At 39.3% G+C, this 17,110-nt stretch overlaps 1 pseudogene; it reads left to right on the forward strand.

The window, feature by feature from the left end:
* Nucleotides 1–14,858: 14,858 nt before the first annotated feature.
* LOC116534368 lies at nucleotides 14,859–16,651 on the forward strand (annotated as a pseudogene).
* Nucleotides 16,652–17,110: the final 459 nt, after the last annotated feature.

The following is a 17,110-nucleotide window of genomic DNA, read 5'->3' on the forward strand; positions in this document are numbered from 1 at the left end:
GTAGAGACTGCGGTGCAGAAAGGTCTAATGACCGGTCCAGGGTCACAAAGCTAGTTAGTAAGTGAGCTGCAGTAACACTCATGCTCCCTGAATTCCACTACTGGGTTTTCTTCCCTTGTTCATATGGACTGAATATACATACAGTCATCCCTTGGTATTGGTGGGGGATGGGTTCCAGGACCTCCTGCCAATATCAAAAACTGCAGATGCTCAAGTCCCTCATATAAAATGGCATAGTATTTGCATATAACCTACATGCTGACTCCTGTATACTTTAAATCATCCCTAGATTACTTATAATACCTAATATGATACAAATGTTCTATAAATAGTTGTTACACTGTATTATTATTTCTGTTACTTTTTATTGATGTATTATTAATTTTTATTGCTTTTCTTCCCCCAAATATTTTCAATCCACAGTTGGTTGAATCCAGATGCAGATCCAGGGACTGGGCAGGCTGACAGAGTGCTGTCTGTATTTTTGCTCAGGCAGATGTAAAGTGAGCCCCAGAAGGAACTTCCCACTGGCCAAGGTACTTTCTACTGCAGAATCATATTTCTTCCCACATTCGCCCAAGGGATAATTAGCTCTTAGAGGGCCGACTTTCCATCCTTCCTCTGAGGCTTGAAGACCCAGTATGAGATCCCGGTTGAGGATAAGGAAGGGTGGCTTAAAGAAACCCACTCGCCAGCCCTTGTTACAACAGGAGAGTGGCAGCTCCCAGAATCTTCTGCTGCTGCAGAGGCTGACAGTCATCAGATTGAAGGTCCGGTAGTTGCTAAAATGGCCTGGCAGCATTTGGTGGCTACTGACCGGACTTACTGGCTCCATTAAAGTATCTTAACAGTGTCTTCTTCAAATTGAAAATGCTTGTGATTCTTCCTCCTACAGGCCACCCCTAAGCAAAGAACATCCTCTTATTTTTCCTTTAGGTATTATTTTGGCAACCACAAGAGATGGTAACCCTGCCACAGTTGAAAATGTGCTCCACATCAAAGCCACACTTTCTTTTCAGCAGACCCACAAAGCTTTTTATTCCCAGCCCTCCTGAATACTCCACACACAACCAATGTTTACATTTTTGTCCAGCCTACGCATCTTTTCCTGCTTAAGAACCATATGCCCTATCACTTTAGTCATGTGGCTAACACACCCTGCTTCCTTCCTTTTCCTCTGGCCTCTGACTCAGTTACACCCATCCTGGCTGGTGGTACACTGGGGAACATTTTTTAACATATCAATTCTTGCCAGTGTTCTCTAACATGGTGCTCTTTTGCAGGATAGAAAATGTTCCAAGAGTCCCCAGTGTTCCTCACTACTGATTCCTTCCTGCTAAGTATTTCACTAAATGTTCTCTGATGATGACCACTGTAGAGTTTGTTTCATCTGAAGTCTACTTGTACTGGTCTCATCCTTAGTTCACAGGAGGCAGTAAGTAGTGATGTTTGGGTTTGCAAGAAAGGTACAGATTTAATGAGGTTGAAATCTATTATCATGCCTCAAAGTGAAAATAGAAACCCCATTCTACCCAACTACATTAGATGAAAAAAAAATGTAACAGTCATATTGGGGGCAGTAAAGCCATTAAGAGTCTTATTCTCAAATCCTGTTAAAGAATGCAGAAGTGAATTTTCCAGAGAATTTCTCATTTTTTCATAGGGCAACTCTTTAAAAGGTCAAGTTAAGCCATCTTCTTAGGTTGTGGCTGGACTTGGTAATTCAGTCACTCAACAAAATATTTATTGACTAACTACCAGGTTTGGGGAACTGTGCTGGGTTCTAGAGCTAGAGGAGTGAGCAGAACACATGCAATGCCTACCACCATAGAGATTACAGTCCAGTAGAAGACTATGAATTGGCTGCCTACCTCGCTCAGCTAGGTCAAGTCAGTCAGCTGACATGTTAAAAAGTTAAATATGTGTGGAGTACAGGGTATTATATAAGGATATAGATGATTTGGTGTTGAGATATTTACTAGTAAGTTCTGCTAAATCTGGAAGCTGCAATAATGTCCAGCCTCGGGTCAGCAGCCTCCCCAAGAGTGGGCACCGCTGCACACTAGGACAGAGACAGTAGCCAAGTCAGCCTTTTGGGTGCCCTCTAGACATGGGGTGGGCTAGAGGAGGCCTTTCACCTACTTACGAGGCATGGAACATTCCAAGTGAGCCCACACTCAGTGCAATGTACATAATCTCATTGAATACTCACAATTACCCCGGAAGTAGGTTTGTTGCTTCTGCTTTATGAAGAAACTGCAAGTCAGGAAGGAAAGTTATTTGTTTAAGATCAACAGCTAATGTCGTGTCTGAGCTCAGATCTGTTGACTGCAAAGTTCTTGCTTTTGGGGGATCATGTCACACTCTCTCTTAAACCAGGGAAATTAAGATCTGCAATGTAATATCTTAAAACTGAAAACCTGCCACAGTCATCATTTGTGTAATAGAAAAGATATGCTTTCAGAAAGAGCCTGTTTGACTCTTAGATACATAAGGATGAGGTTCAGTAGTAAAATATTTTCCCTCGACTTCACCTTTTCTTTTCTTACCTAAGAGTTTTTAACTACAGAAGTAACCTTTGATTTTATACACACACACACACACACACACACACACACACACATATACACACACCCCTTCATCAGTTTCAAAAGCTGTATTTCACATCTGGATCTACTATTTCATTTTTTGCTCCAGTCCAGACCACAACAAAAACACCAACACAAAAACATGAGTAAAAGGGAAATAGTGTAGGAGCATTCACATGGGAATTGTTATTTAGAAATCATGTCCCTGAGCTCCACTTGTTCTGCCTCTCTGATCCAGTTTATCCCCAATTCTCAAGACAGTGTAATAGTTTGTCATACCCTAAAGGAACACAAAAAAGCCAAAAACTACTTCAAAGCACAGAAAGTCCTCACTAACTTAAAAGAAATGATCAAGCAATTTAATATGAAAATGAGTCAAACTTATTTTAAAAAACAAACATAATTCGAGTCCTATTGAATGAAGCAAAAGAAATAATTAAGTTTTTCTTTTTTTTAAAGCAGACTATTTTGGAAGGAAATCAGGCTTTTGTAAGAATTCCTACGCCTGTTGAGTGTGGTCAGGTGATTGCAACATGGGCATGGAAATGTAGAATTCATGGCCTCCTTATCCAAATTGTGAATGTCTGATGTACTATAAGCCTTTGGAAAGTTTGTTTACAAACTCTGTGCTGTTGTTCTGCTGTCTATAACATCAGTATGACTTTTACAGTAGCATTTTTAACTAATGGCTCTCATGAGACTGTAGGAACTTACAGTACAACTGGAACCATCCTGCCATGATAGAGTCTGGCGGGGAGTAGGGCACCGTGTGAGGAAAAGAGTGACCAGGAGACATCAGTGTTTACATCAGTGTCTGTGGGAACTTAACGTACAATGGGTCATGAATAGACATGGAGCACAGACAACCATGAGGACGCAAGGTCAGTTTCTGGAAGGAGCTAAGGAGGGAGATGTGTATTTATAGAGTCTGAGCTATGTGTTGAGCTGTGGGAAAACCCAAAGCCTGGGTTAGAGAGGGGAGCTGGCTATAAAAATGGAGCAATAAGGTGGGAAATGCGGCAGAACTCAAGATGAACCCCAGGGACAATGGATGGGGAGGGTTTGGGAAAAGATTCTTTTTTCCATACTAATGAAGATAATGCTGCATAATTATCAATTTATAAGTATCCATTATATGCTAGAGTCAACATTAAACATGCATATAACATACTAATTTTATTACTTTATTTTTGAGACAGGGTCTCACTCTGTCATCCAGGTCGGAGTGCAGTTGCATGATTCTAGCTCAATGCAATCTTGAACTCCTGGGTTTAAGAGATCCTCCCACGTCAGCCTCCCAAGAAGCTAAAACTACAGGAGTATGTCACTATGTCTGGCTAATTTTTTTATTTTATATTTTTTATAGATATGGAGTCTCTTACTATGTTGCCCAAGCTGGTCTCGAACTCCTGGCCTCAAGCAGTTCCCTTGCATTGGAATTCTGTAACGCTGGAATTACAGGCATGAGCCACCACACTCAGCCTGACATACTCATTTTTAAGCAAAGGGTTTTTAAGTCATGGCTTGTTAATCTAACACTGATGATAGTGTCTCAGACAGAAGCCACAGCTCAGAAGACTTCCCAGCATGGGAAGGTGTAGGAGACCAGCTGGCATCAGGCACATTCCACAAAAACACTGAGAAACTTACGAAGAACAAACAGGTAGACCCAGCAGGTGCAAGAGAAAGATACCTGGCCTGAGTAGCACTAAATATGACCCAATTAAACAGAACTAATGTCCTAATTAAGCAACTGTCATGATCATTAATAAATTCAGAATTGTGCGTTGCACGATGGCCTGATTCAGTGCACTTACTGATTTAGTGCACTGTAGTTATTACTAATAATCCTCAACTATTGCATGCTTCTCTGGGTGCTTTGGGAATTAACACTTGCATGGATCCCTGAACGAAGATGATACTGGAAGTGAAACTCAAAGAGAATCACTTGGGTGACCAAACACAGGTCCTGATGAAACTGCTGATACAGATGCCTGAGCATTTCATAGAATTCTGGGCCGTTTCCTCTCCCTGGCCATCTCATGTCTTGTGATCTAACCAGCCTGAAGGGGTTCCTTGGTCAAGCACTCTGGCCCAGCTTCCTCCATTTGCTTGGCTGGCAACTCTCACATAGACTTCAATGGTGAAAAGCTGTCAACAGTTCATAAAAGGATCAAACACCTTAAGATGTTGTATACAAGTTCCAGTAATGTTTTCAAATATACTTCCTTTCCTAGTTCCTCACAGATAACCTTTTGGCATCCAGTAAAGTAACGCGGAGGGCAAATAGCCAGTTCTGATTTGGAGAAAATTTTTCCACCCACTAGTTGTCATCATACATGGTTTGATTCAACACATTTCATCAATGGAAACTTGCGATGTCCCTGTTAGCAACTTTTTTTTTTTTCCTGGGGAATAGGGGTCAAGGAAAGGCCTTTCAAAGAATGCCAACTCTAAAGAGCTGGGCTTACTTTCATGTCTGCCATCACAGCTCTTAACCACTCCTCCCCAAAGAGAAGCAAAAGAAAACACAGCTTTCCATGAGGCCTGTTCCTTTCATACCAGTCTATTTCCATGCAAAAAGATTTTCCAAATCAAGTGGAAGTTTCAGATATTTTAAAAAATTTCCAACTCTGAGTCTAAATATTGGTAAAGAGAATGCTTAAAGAGGACTTGAAAGATAAAGAACAAGGTTTTTTTTAATTGTACTTTAGGTTCTGGGGTACATGTACAGATCATGCAGGATTGTTGCATAGGTGCACATATGGCAATGTGGTTTGCTGCCTCCATCCCCCCATCACCTACATCTGGCATTTCTCCCCATGTTATCCCTTCCTGACCTCCCCACCCCCCCCCGCCGTCCCCCCCCTGGCCCCCCCGCCACCGACCCCAAGTGGGGGATGCTCCCCTCCACCTCCCTGTGTCCATGTGTTCTCATTGTTCATCACCTGCCTATGAGTGAGAACATACAGTGTTTGATTTTCTGTTCTTGTGTTAGTTTGCTGAGAATTATGGTTTCCAGGCTCATCCATGTCCCTACAAAGGGCACAGACTCATCATTTTTTGATGGCTGCATAGTATTCCATGGTATATATGTACCACATTTTCCTAAGAACAAATTATTTTGCTAACATCGTATCCACAGCTAGTAGGATTGTTTTGGGGTGTGTGTGTGTGTGTGTGTGTGTGTGTGTGTGTGTGTGTGTGTGTCTGTTTAATTTCTGGGACAGGCGGCAATGAATGGATAAACTATCAAGGAAAAAGTGAGACTGTGCCATTAACCCATTGGTAAGAAAATCACAATCTCTGGACATCTATGAGAAACATTTCCTAGGGATCTATTCTGAGACCTTGCAGTTTTTCTCAGTTGGGGTTTCTCATGTCAACTACCAAATACACAATGATTTAAGTGACTATTTTCTCAAGTCTTCCAAGGATGGCACCATCCTGGAAGGATGCATAGGATAGTACCATCCCAAGGATAGTACCATCCTGGAAGATGCATAGAAGAGAAGGTGATTCATTGTGTACAATGCATATCTTACAACAATTAGGGCTTAGTTCTATCCCTGAAATAGTTGAGGAAAACCATCAGAAAAATACCACACCTAGGGCCCAAGACCAGAGACAGGCCTAATACAAATTGCCTTTCCAAGAAGCACAGATGATCAAAGTGGTTTAAAAATAAATGTATGTACATACTTGAAATTTAACTTTCTTGTAATCACAAAGTTTAGGGAAAATTCTTTCTGATAAATCTAAAAGTTCCAAAAGTCTTTTAAAGCTTTTGATGATGGGGTTCAAACAGAAAGAAACAAAATAATTTCACTTTGGAGTCAAATGACCAAACACAAGTCATTTCCCATAATATTAACTCTGTAGCGATGTGTTAATTTCTCCTTCTTTCCAACAAACACTTTGTTGAGCATTGTCTGGGTGATGTGTGTTAGGGGCCTCCTAAATGTTTCAGTTATAGCTGGGTGCAGTGGCTCACACCTGTAATCCTAGCACTTTGGGAGGCGGATGGGGGAGAATCACTTGAGGCCAGGAGTTCAATATCAGCCTGGCCAACATGGCGAGACCCCATCTCTCTCTCTATATATACATTTTTTAATGAACTGGAAAGGGTTGTGCATGCCTGTAGTCCCAGTTACTCAGGAGGCAAAGGCAGGAGGATCACTTGAGCCCAGGAGTTCAAGGCTGCAGTGATTCGTGATTGTGCCACTGCACCCCATCCAGGATGGCAGAGCAAGACCCTATCTACACACACACACACACACACACACACACACACACACACACACACACACACACAAGTTTTTAGCTGTAAATTAGACAAGGTCTGTTGTCAAGGTTCTCATAATCAATGCAGGGAGGAAGACAAGCATACAAGATAGCCCTGGGAGCAAGAGACAGAGATAGATGAGAGAAAGAGTAAGGAAATGGAATCTTTAGGAGTTAGTAATCAACTCTATGTGTAGATTGAAGAAAGGAGCTAATTTGGGTGGATGTCTTTTCCAGGCCTTAAATGGGAAATATGTGAGGTAAAATTGCTTTCTTATGGTTGCCATTATTGTGGTTGCTATTGCCATGTGTGGTGGGAGAGATGGTGACAGCCAGCTTAGTGCTGGAAGAATTTGAAATTCCACTAAGGCACTCAGACGAAAGTAGTTGGACACAGTTCTGAGTTTCAGGAAAGAGGTCTCACTGGAGATGCAGATCTCAGAATTACTAAAGGTTGTGAAATATGCCCAGCTCGTTCGTGGAAGGTGTGTTTGCCGAGGAGAAGAAAGGTCTCTATTTTTGAAAACTGAAGAAGGAAAGCTATATTTTCAGTTGCACATTTAAAAGATGATTTAAAAGCAGCCATCAGCAAAATCCATGGTATTAACTTTGATCTGGGAAAACCTTTACATGCTCGCTGCTTTAGGGACTAAATTCAACAGCTTCAACACTATTTCTTGGATGCAACTCCTTTTTCCCCTTTCAAATGCTATAATTTTCCAGTTTTCCCTAAGTACTTGACTTCCCTGAGAGAGACTCTAAAGCCATCTGTGCTTCAATATGTCCTCTTTGAAAATCTGTTTGATTATGCTGCCCATTGCAGGAGATTAAATAGGAAGATTAGCTAATAGATTTTAATATAATTAGTATCCAAATAGCCAAAATTTTGCCAGATTCTTGACACCTTAAAAATATCTATATCTACTCTTGTGACAAAAGAGACAACATGATAATATGAAATTTTAAACACTGACTTCTGTCTATAAACCATTATACAAAAAGCGTTTGCATGACAAATATTAAAACATTATATTCATTTGACAAATATTGAAACATTATATTCATTTGACAAATATTGAAACATTATATTCATTTGACAAATATCGAAACATTGTACACATTGCAAAATACTAAGAATGTCATGTAATTTGAAAAGGAAAATTTAGCATACAGTAAAAATGACAGATTATATATAGTTACTTTCACCCAGGTAAGTGAATGAAGTTATTGAATATTAGTGATAATTTTCACAATTATATGTAGTAATTTATTGGTGTAAAAAACTCTGGATATTATAGATTAAAATAGAAATTTTTTTCTAAATGAAACTAAGTAATTAACTTCAATATCTTCATAAATATACTGCCCCTCAAGAAAGGTTCCTTACTATGTAGATTCTAATCCTTCCTCCATAACATAACCTTGGGCAAATTACTTGACTTCTCTAAGTCTCAACTTTTTCATTTTACAAATGAGAAATACCATTAGAACTTTTGGTTATGGCCAGTGTAAGGAATAAATGAGAGAACAGAGTCTGGTATGTATGATCAATAAACTTTAGAGTTATAATGATGTTGATAACAGAAAGTGGTTTTGAATTGAGATGTGACTCAAAAACACACCTTATGAAAACAGAACATTAAACAGCATTATAAAATACAAGACTTTTACAATATGATACTGATGGAGAGTCAGAGCTGCTGCATATGGCTGCACAATATGTGCACTGAACAATTCCAGGGCTCCATTTACAGAGATGGTGACATGAACAGAACCTGCTGTATTTTTGCAAAGCACTGGTCCTGGCCAGAGCAAGAAACTAATGAAAAAGAACTTTTCTTCCCTCTTTGAATTCACAAAGAGTTGCTTTTTTCTCATTTAATCTGAGAATTCTTAACCTCGATACACAGTTCTTCACCTCTGCTACTTTATCTGCTTGCTATAATCAAAAGAAAGAAGTGGCATCGCCTAAAGGTATTCATATTCAGATGGTTTTGAAACACTGCATAGACAAAATAAAACACATCTGGATGACTTAGCACACTAATCAACCGTGTGGACTTGCTTGAGTCATGTAATCCCAGTTTTTTTTAATCTAGAAAAATGAAAGATGGGATCATTTTCTTACGGTGACTCAAAAGTGATGATCACAGAAACTCAGAGATTCAGTTCTTCAGTCTTCTCTTCTATCCCCAGAAATTATTGTCACCTGAGTCAACAAAGATGGTGGTCTGAAAAACAGCCTGTTTGTGTAGAAGCAGCTCGATTCCCCCTCCTCCCACTGATCTACTGCATGGTCTGTATTTATTTAAGTATTGCTTTTTAAAATTACTTAAGGGAATAACTTTATTGTAAATTATAGCATTGAAAAATACAGAAAAACAGAAAAGAGAAATAAAATTTACCTATCATCATATGCCTGAGTATATACACATGCATATTTGGTTTTTCCTCTGGTACACATTCACATGTTCGTTTTATGGAATTGGGATCATTCTATATATGCTCTTTTAAAATATACCTATGTTGTTTTTAAGATTTACGTAAATATATCTTTTTACAATAATTTACAGAAAAGTTGCAAGGATAGTACAGAGAGTTTCCATATGCCCAATACTGATTTCCCCTATTGTTTTCATCTTACATTACTGTGGAACTTTTGTCACAACCAACGAACCAGCATGGATCCATTGTTATTAACTAAACTACACACTTTATTCAGGTTTCACAAATTTTCACCTAAAGTCCTTTTTTTCTGTCTTGAGATTCCAATCAGGTTACCACATTACATTTAATAATCATGTCTCCAGTTCTCCCCTTGGCTGTGACAGTTTCTTGGACTTCTCTTGATTTTTATGGACTTGATATCAAAGGAGTACTGGTTAAATATTTTGTAGAATGCTCCTCAGTTTGGCTTTGTCTGATATTTTCTCATGGTTTTGTAAAGATTATGAGTTTTTGGAAGGGAAAACATAGAGGTGAAGCTCCATTTTCATCACATTCTATCAAGAGTATGTGTTTCAACATGGCTTATCACTGACGACGGTAACTTCCATCACCTGGTTGAGTAGCGTTTACCAGGTTTCTTTATTATAAAGTAACCTTTTCCACCTTTTCATATTCTACTCTTTGGAAGCAAGTGGCTAAGCACAACCCATTCAAGGGGTGTAGAGTTAAGCTACATCACCTTGAGAGAGGAGAATCTATATAAACTATTGGGGATTTTTCTGTCTAGGGGATCTGTCTATTCTTTATTTATGTATTCAGTCCTTTACTTATATCATTAAGGACTCATTTATTTTAAACTTTGGATTATAATTCTATGTTATGTTACTATGTTATTAGGTTCGCACAAAATTAATTGCAGTTTTTGAAATTAAAAGTAATGGCAAAAACTGCAAGTACTTTTGTACCAACCCCAACCTACCGTTAATTTTGTTGTTCAAATGGTTTGGCTATTAGAAGGTCTTTCAGGCTGGCTTCCTGGCCCCTTTGACATGCCTTCATCCTTTTGCTTTTTGAGCACTTCCTAACTTCCTTCCACAACAAAAAATGTTCTAGACTCAACTTGTGTATTTCCTATACCAGCCCTAGAATGTCTCATTTCTCTAAGGAGTCCTGGTTCCTTTTATTGGAGAAGAGTATTAGAAACCAGGGTTTATTCTATTGTGATGTCATAGTTTATAGGCCCTTTCAGCAGACAGATCTGGAAAACCTATGTATGTGCTCTAATCTGTGTATTGCATATATCTATGACTACTTCTGTGCCTATTATTCTGAATCTGTGTTAAGATAAACACGAGGTCATGCTGATGTCTCCAACTCTAATCTGTTACCACATGGTTCATTCTAACTTTGCTTATCTGTTACATCCCTCTTCAATCACAAGAAAACTGGCTCCCACCAGCTGCTGTCCACTTATTTATTTGTTCAATTCCAGTAAACATGTTCAGCAGTTACAGAATTGCTAAACCATATCCTTAGGAGAAACAAATTTACCAACTAGAAAACAGTGTTTATGTTCAATCTTCAGTTCCTTTTGTTTTTTGTTTTATAGTTTCCAGTTAAAACACCATTTTCATGTAAGCCAGACATGGTGGCTCACACTCATAACTCCAGCACTTTGGGAGGCCGAGGAGGGTGGATCACTTGAGGCCAAGAGTTCAAGACCAGCCTGGGCAACATGACAAAACCCTGTCTCTACAAATATACAAAAATTAGCCAAGCATGGTGTCATGCTCCTGTAGTCCCAGCTACCCAGGAGGCTAAGGCAGGAGGATCACCCAAGTCCGGGGAGGTTATGACTGCAGTAAGCCAAGATCACACCACTGCACTCCAGCCTGGGTGACAGAGTGAGACTCTCTCAAAAGACAAAAACAAAAAACCCTAATGATACTGTTTGTCTCTGTGTCCTAACAAATCCCATCTCTAATTGTAATCTCCACATGTTGGGGGAGCGGCCTGGAGAGAGATGATTGTATCATGGGGTCAACTTCCCCTTGTTCTCCAGATAGTGAGTGAGTTCTCACAAGATCTGGTTGTTTGAAAGTGTGTGGCACTTTCTCCCTAGCTCTCTCTTCCTGCTCCACTGTGGTAAGACATGCCTGCTTCCCCTTCACCTTCTGCCATGATTGTAAGTTTCCTGGGGCCTTCTAGCTATGCTTCCTGTTAGGCCTATGGAACCATGAGTCAATTAAACCTCTTTACTCCATAAATTACCCAGTCTCAAGTAGTTCTTTTTAGCAGTGTGGAAACAAACTAATACACCCACCATTTTCCAAAGTTACTTAGGTGAGCATCTTACTCTCCCCAAACCCTTCAGTGAGGTTACGTGACATATTGGTAATGCAGTTATTTTCTTTTGTCAGAGTCTACAGACTCTCCTGAGATCTGTTGACCTCTTGGTCGATTTTTTATTTGCATATATTAAGGCACATTCTTTGTGCTGCAAAGTTCTCTGGGTTTTGACAAATACATAGAATCATGTATCTGTTACCACAGTACCATACAGATTAGCTCCAACACACTTTTAAAATGCCCAGTGCTTCCCCTTGTCAAATACCTCATTCTCCCTAAACTCTTGGCAATGACTGATATGTTTTCCATCCCTATAACTTTGACCATTTCCAGAATATCATACGGATTGAATTATATTGTGTATGTAGCCTTTTTACTTTGGCTTCTTTCACTTGTAAAATGCATTTGTGACCATTCATGTAGTTGTGTAAAATAATGGCTGTAAATACTATTCATTGCTAAATAGTATTTCACTGTATGGATATACCACAGTTCATCCATTCACCTACTGAAGGAAATCTCAGTTAATTCCAGTTTTGAGTAATTATGAATAAAACCACTATAAACATTTGCATGCAGGTTTTGTGAGAACATAAGATTTTAAAACAGTTAGGCAATGCCCAAGAGAATGATTGCTGTGTCATATGGTAAGCCTATGTGTAATTTTATGAGAAATTGCCAAACTGTCTTCCAAAGTGGTATACCATTTTCATTCCCACTAGCAATGAATGAGAGCTCCTATTGCTCTGCATTCCTTCCCCGCATTTGATGTTGCCTTTTTAAAATTTTTTTATTTTTTTATTTTTTTTTTTAATTTTAGCCATTCTAATAGTTGTGTACTGGTATCTCATGATTATTTTAATTTGCATTTCCCTAGTGACAAATGATATTCACCATCATTTCATATGCTTATTTGCCATCTGTATCTTTTTCAGTGTAGTGTCTTTTCAGATCATTTGCCCATTTTCACTTGGGTTGTTTGTTTCCTTATCATTGAGTTTTAGAGTTCTTCATATATTCTGGATAAAGTCTTTGTCAGAAATGTTACATGCAAATATTTTCTCCCAGTGTGTGGCTTGTCTTTTCATTCCCGTAGTGGTGTCTTTCATGGATTAAACATTTTAAATTTTGATTAAGTCCAATTTACCTATGTTTTTCCTTGTGAATTATGCTTTTGGTGTTGTAACTAAAAACTCTGCTTAACCCAAGATTACATAGATTTTCTCCCTTGGTTGTTTTTTTGTTTTTGTTTTTGTTTTTCAGAAGTTTTACAGTTTTACATTTCACCTTTAGATCTGATACATTTTTAGTTAATTTTCGTATAAAGTGTGAGGTATACATTGAGATTTACTTTGCTGTTCATGCATCTTTAATTGTTCCAGTACCATTTGTTGAAAAGACTATCATTCTCTATTGAACTGCCTTTGCACCTTTTTAAAAAATAAGTTAACTATATTTATGTGGATCAATTATTTCTGGGCTCTCTATTCTGTTGATGTATGTGTCTATCTTTTTCCTAATTCCACATTTTCTTGATTACTGAGGCATTACAGTAAGTCTTGGAATTCAGTAATAGGAGTACTCCAACATTTTTGTTGTTGTCGTTGGTTTTTTGTTTTTTGTTTTTTGTTTTTTTTTTTTTTTTTTTTCAGAATTGTTTGGCTAATCTTAGTTCTTTGTTTTTCTTTGGTGGAAGGGGAAGCTGTATTAAAAATCAGCTTTTTGATATCCACAAAAAAACTGCTGGAATTTTTATTTTGAATCTGTAGGTCAAACTGGGGAAATTTGGCATCTTAACAATCCTTGAGCATGGCATTGCACTCCATTTATGTAGGTCTTCACTGATTTCTTTCATTATAGTTTTATAGTTTCAACATGTAGATCCTATACATATTTTAATAGATTCATATCTAACAACTTTTGCTGTTATTTTAAATAGTATATATATTTTTTGCCTTTATTATTTTTAATTGACACATAATAATTGTACATATCGTGGGATACAATGTGATATTCCAATACATGTATACAATGTGTAATGATTAAATCAGTATAATTAGAATATCTATTACCTCAAACATTTATCATTACTTGTATTGGGAACATTCAAAATCTGTCCTTTTAACTATTTGAACATATGCAACAGATTGAGGTTAATTATAGCCACTCTACCATGCTACCGAACACTAGACCTTCTAACTAGCAATACTTTTGTGTTCATTAACCAACCTCTGGCAATCCCCTTCTTCCTCTACCATTCCAGGTCTCTAGCAACTGCTCTCTACTTCTACAAGGTAACTTTTTTAGCTTCCACATATGAGTGAGAATATGCAATATTTATTTTTCTCTGTGCTATATTTCACTAAATACAATGTCCTCCAACCTCATCTATGTTACCACAAATGAAAGAACTTTGTTCTTTTTATGGCTACATAGTATTCAGTTGTCTATATGTACCACATTTTCTTTATTCATTCATCTGCTGATGGACATTTAGATTGAATCCGAATCCTATTGTTAATACTGGGGCAGTAAACATGAAAGTGCAGACATCTCTTTTACATGCTGATTTTAATTCCTTTGGATATATACCTAGTGGTGGGATTGCTGGATCATATGTTAGCTCTACGTTTAGTTTTTTAAGGAACCTCCATATTGTTTTCCATAATGGCTGTACTAGTTTACATTCCCACTAATACCGTATAAAATTTCCCTTTCTCCACATCCTCCCCAGCATTTGTTGCTTTTTATCTTTTAGATAAAAGCCATTCTAGCTGGGGTGAGAAAGTATCTCTTTGGGGCTTTGATTTGCATTTCCCTGATGATTAATGATGTTGAGAATTTTAAATGTACCTGTTGGCCATTTGTATCCCTTCTTAAGATAGATGTCTATTCAGCTCACTTGCCCATTTTTTTAAATGAATTATGATTATTATTTTGCTGTTGACTTGTTTGAGTTCCTTATATATTCTGGATTTAATACCTTGTCAGATGGATAGTTTGCAAATATTTTCTCCCATTCTGCAACTTGTCTCTTCACTCCGTTGGTTGCTTACTTTGCTGCACAGAAGCTTTTTAGTTTGATATGGTCCCACTTATCTATTTTTGCTTTTGTTATGTGTGCTTTTAAGGTCTTCTCCATAAAATCTTTGCCCAGACCCACATCCTTAAGTGTTAACTCTATATTTTCTTCTAGTGGTTTCATAGTTTTGGGTCTTATATTTAAATTTTTAGTCCGTTTTGAGTTGATTGTTTTATATGGTAAGAGATAGGAGTCTAGTTGCATTTTTCTGCATATGGCTATCCAGTTTTCCCAGAATCATTTATTGAAGAAACTATCCCCCCCACAAATGAATGCTCTTAGTCCCTTTATTTAGAGTCAGTTTATGAGGAAAGAAACGAGGGAGTGGGAGCCATAGGGTTTGCAGCAATGATCCTTCCACTGAAGGCATTCACCTGGCTGCAGGAGATTAAAAAGAAGCTGAAACAGGAGGAGGAAATGCTGTCCTTTATTCAAGACAGCTTGAAGAAGACTGGCCAGCTCACCAAGAACATGATGTCTATCCTGTCATCATATGAGAGACACCATATGAAGCTAGAGAATTCCATCATTCCTGTGCACAAGCAGACAGATAATATGTAGTGGCTGCAAGACAATTTTGAGAAGACGCTGTCCATCCTGGGCCATGTCATCAGCTCCTACCATGTAGCCAGTGACACTTAGAAGATCATCAGAGAGGGCCCCACAGGTAGGCCAGAAGAGTACCTGGGAAGCATGGCTAAGACTCAGAAGGCTGTGGAGTATTTTCAGGACAATAGCTCAGACAGCCCAGAACACAACAAAGTGAAGCTGTTGTTTGAGCAGGGGAAGGAATCATTAGAATCCGAGCTCTGCAGCCTGATGACCAGGCACAATAACGTTGTTTCCCTTGTGCTCACCCTGGATCTGATTTGTGGTGATGATGATCCGGAGGTACCGGAGGTTATATCCCTGGAGCACCTACCCAAGAGTGTGCTCCAGGATATATTTCCTGCATTTCCTGCTGGCTGGTGGAATACAGCCACAACCAAGATTTTATTAATGTCTACTACTAGATTTGCTCCAGTGAGCTAGACCACTCCATCATGGGCCTGGAGATGTACTTCTGGAAGAACAGTTCTTTTTCTGGAATTCCCTACTCTCCTTCTATCCCCAACAAGAGGAAAAACACATCCACCAAAAAGCCAGTCAAGTGGCCAGGGACAATTCATAAGACAATTCATGGTGCCAACAAGGATGGCACCATGCTCACAAGCAAAGTCATCCTCTTCCTGCAGCAGCTCTGGACTTCCAAGAGATGGTGGGTGATATGCTGGCTTCCCAAGAGGTTAGTTCTTCACCCACAACCATAGTTCCAAGTTCAGCAAGTGGCTGCCAAGCACCTATATCTGTAGAGCTCTGGCAGCCTGAAGTTGAACTTGCTGAGCAAGTCAAAGGTGTATGAGGATCCAGCTCTGAGCACCATCTTCCTGCACAACAACTACAACTACATCCTCAAATCCCTCAAGTCTGAGCTGATCCAGCTGGTAGCCGTGACTCAGGAAACTGCAGAACACTCCCACTGGGAGCACACTGAGCAGTAGATCCGGACCTACCAGTGCAATTGGTTAAGGGTGACTGAATATTTCATGGAGAACAATCTACCTGTGTTCCAACCAGAAGTCAAACTCTAGGATAAAGAGCAGCAGATGATCAAGGAGTGTTTCAAGGGCTTCAGTGATGGCCTTGAAGAACTATGCAATATCCAGAAGGTCTGGGCTATTTCAGACACAGAGAATAAGGACAGGATTTGCCAGGCCCTAAAAAACATTGCCAAGGAAACTTGTGGGGCCTCTCTTCACAAGTTCAGCAGCATGCCCTTCACCAAGAACCTGGAGAAGTACATGTACACATGGAGCAGGTGGGTGACATGACCAATCATCTTTTCAACACCTCTGCCTAAGTTTTCTGCTAGCCCTGCCTGATTCAACCAGACTAGCCAGGTCACTGGACAGATAAACCAGTGCTAACTTGCCTCTGAGCTGGGTGAGTTTGAAGTCCTTTGGGAAAGAGACTTGTCTTCACTGTCCCATCCAGGAGCCCCATCCTTGAGCCCTCTAGACCTGATGCCTGCTTTTTCCCTGCAGCCCACATTTCCAACCAAACCAGCATTCTCCCAGAAAGGTGGATTTCTTCACATCTTGAGTTTTGTGATGCTGACAGCTTTTGAAATAGGAGAGGAGAGAAAGCAGACAGAGGCCTGTGCCCACAGCTGCCTCATGTGTACCAAAAGCAGGAGGGCAGAACAGCCCTACCTCTGACCTCAGTCCAAAATGGGTACTAGAACTTCCTTTTCAGCCCAAAAATGTAGGTAGGGCTCAGAGAAGTAGTCAGAAGACTTGGGGGAAAGCAATCAGGTTCT

The sequence above is a fragment of the Sapajus apella genome, unplaced genomic scaffold, assembly GCF_009761245.1.
Source record: "Sapajus apella isolate SASKATOON/1434 unplaced genomic scaffold, GSC_monkey_1.0 scaffold87, whole genome shotgun sequence".
Lineage (NCBI taxonomy): Eukaryota > Metazoa > Chordata > Mammalia > Primates > Cebidae > Sapajus > Sapajus apella.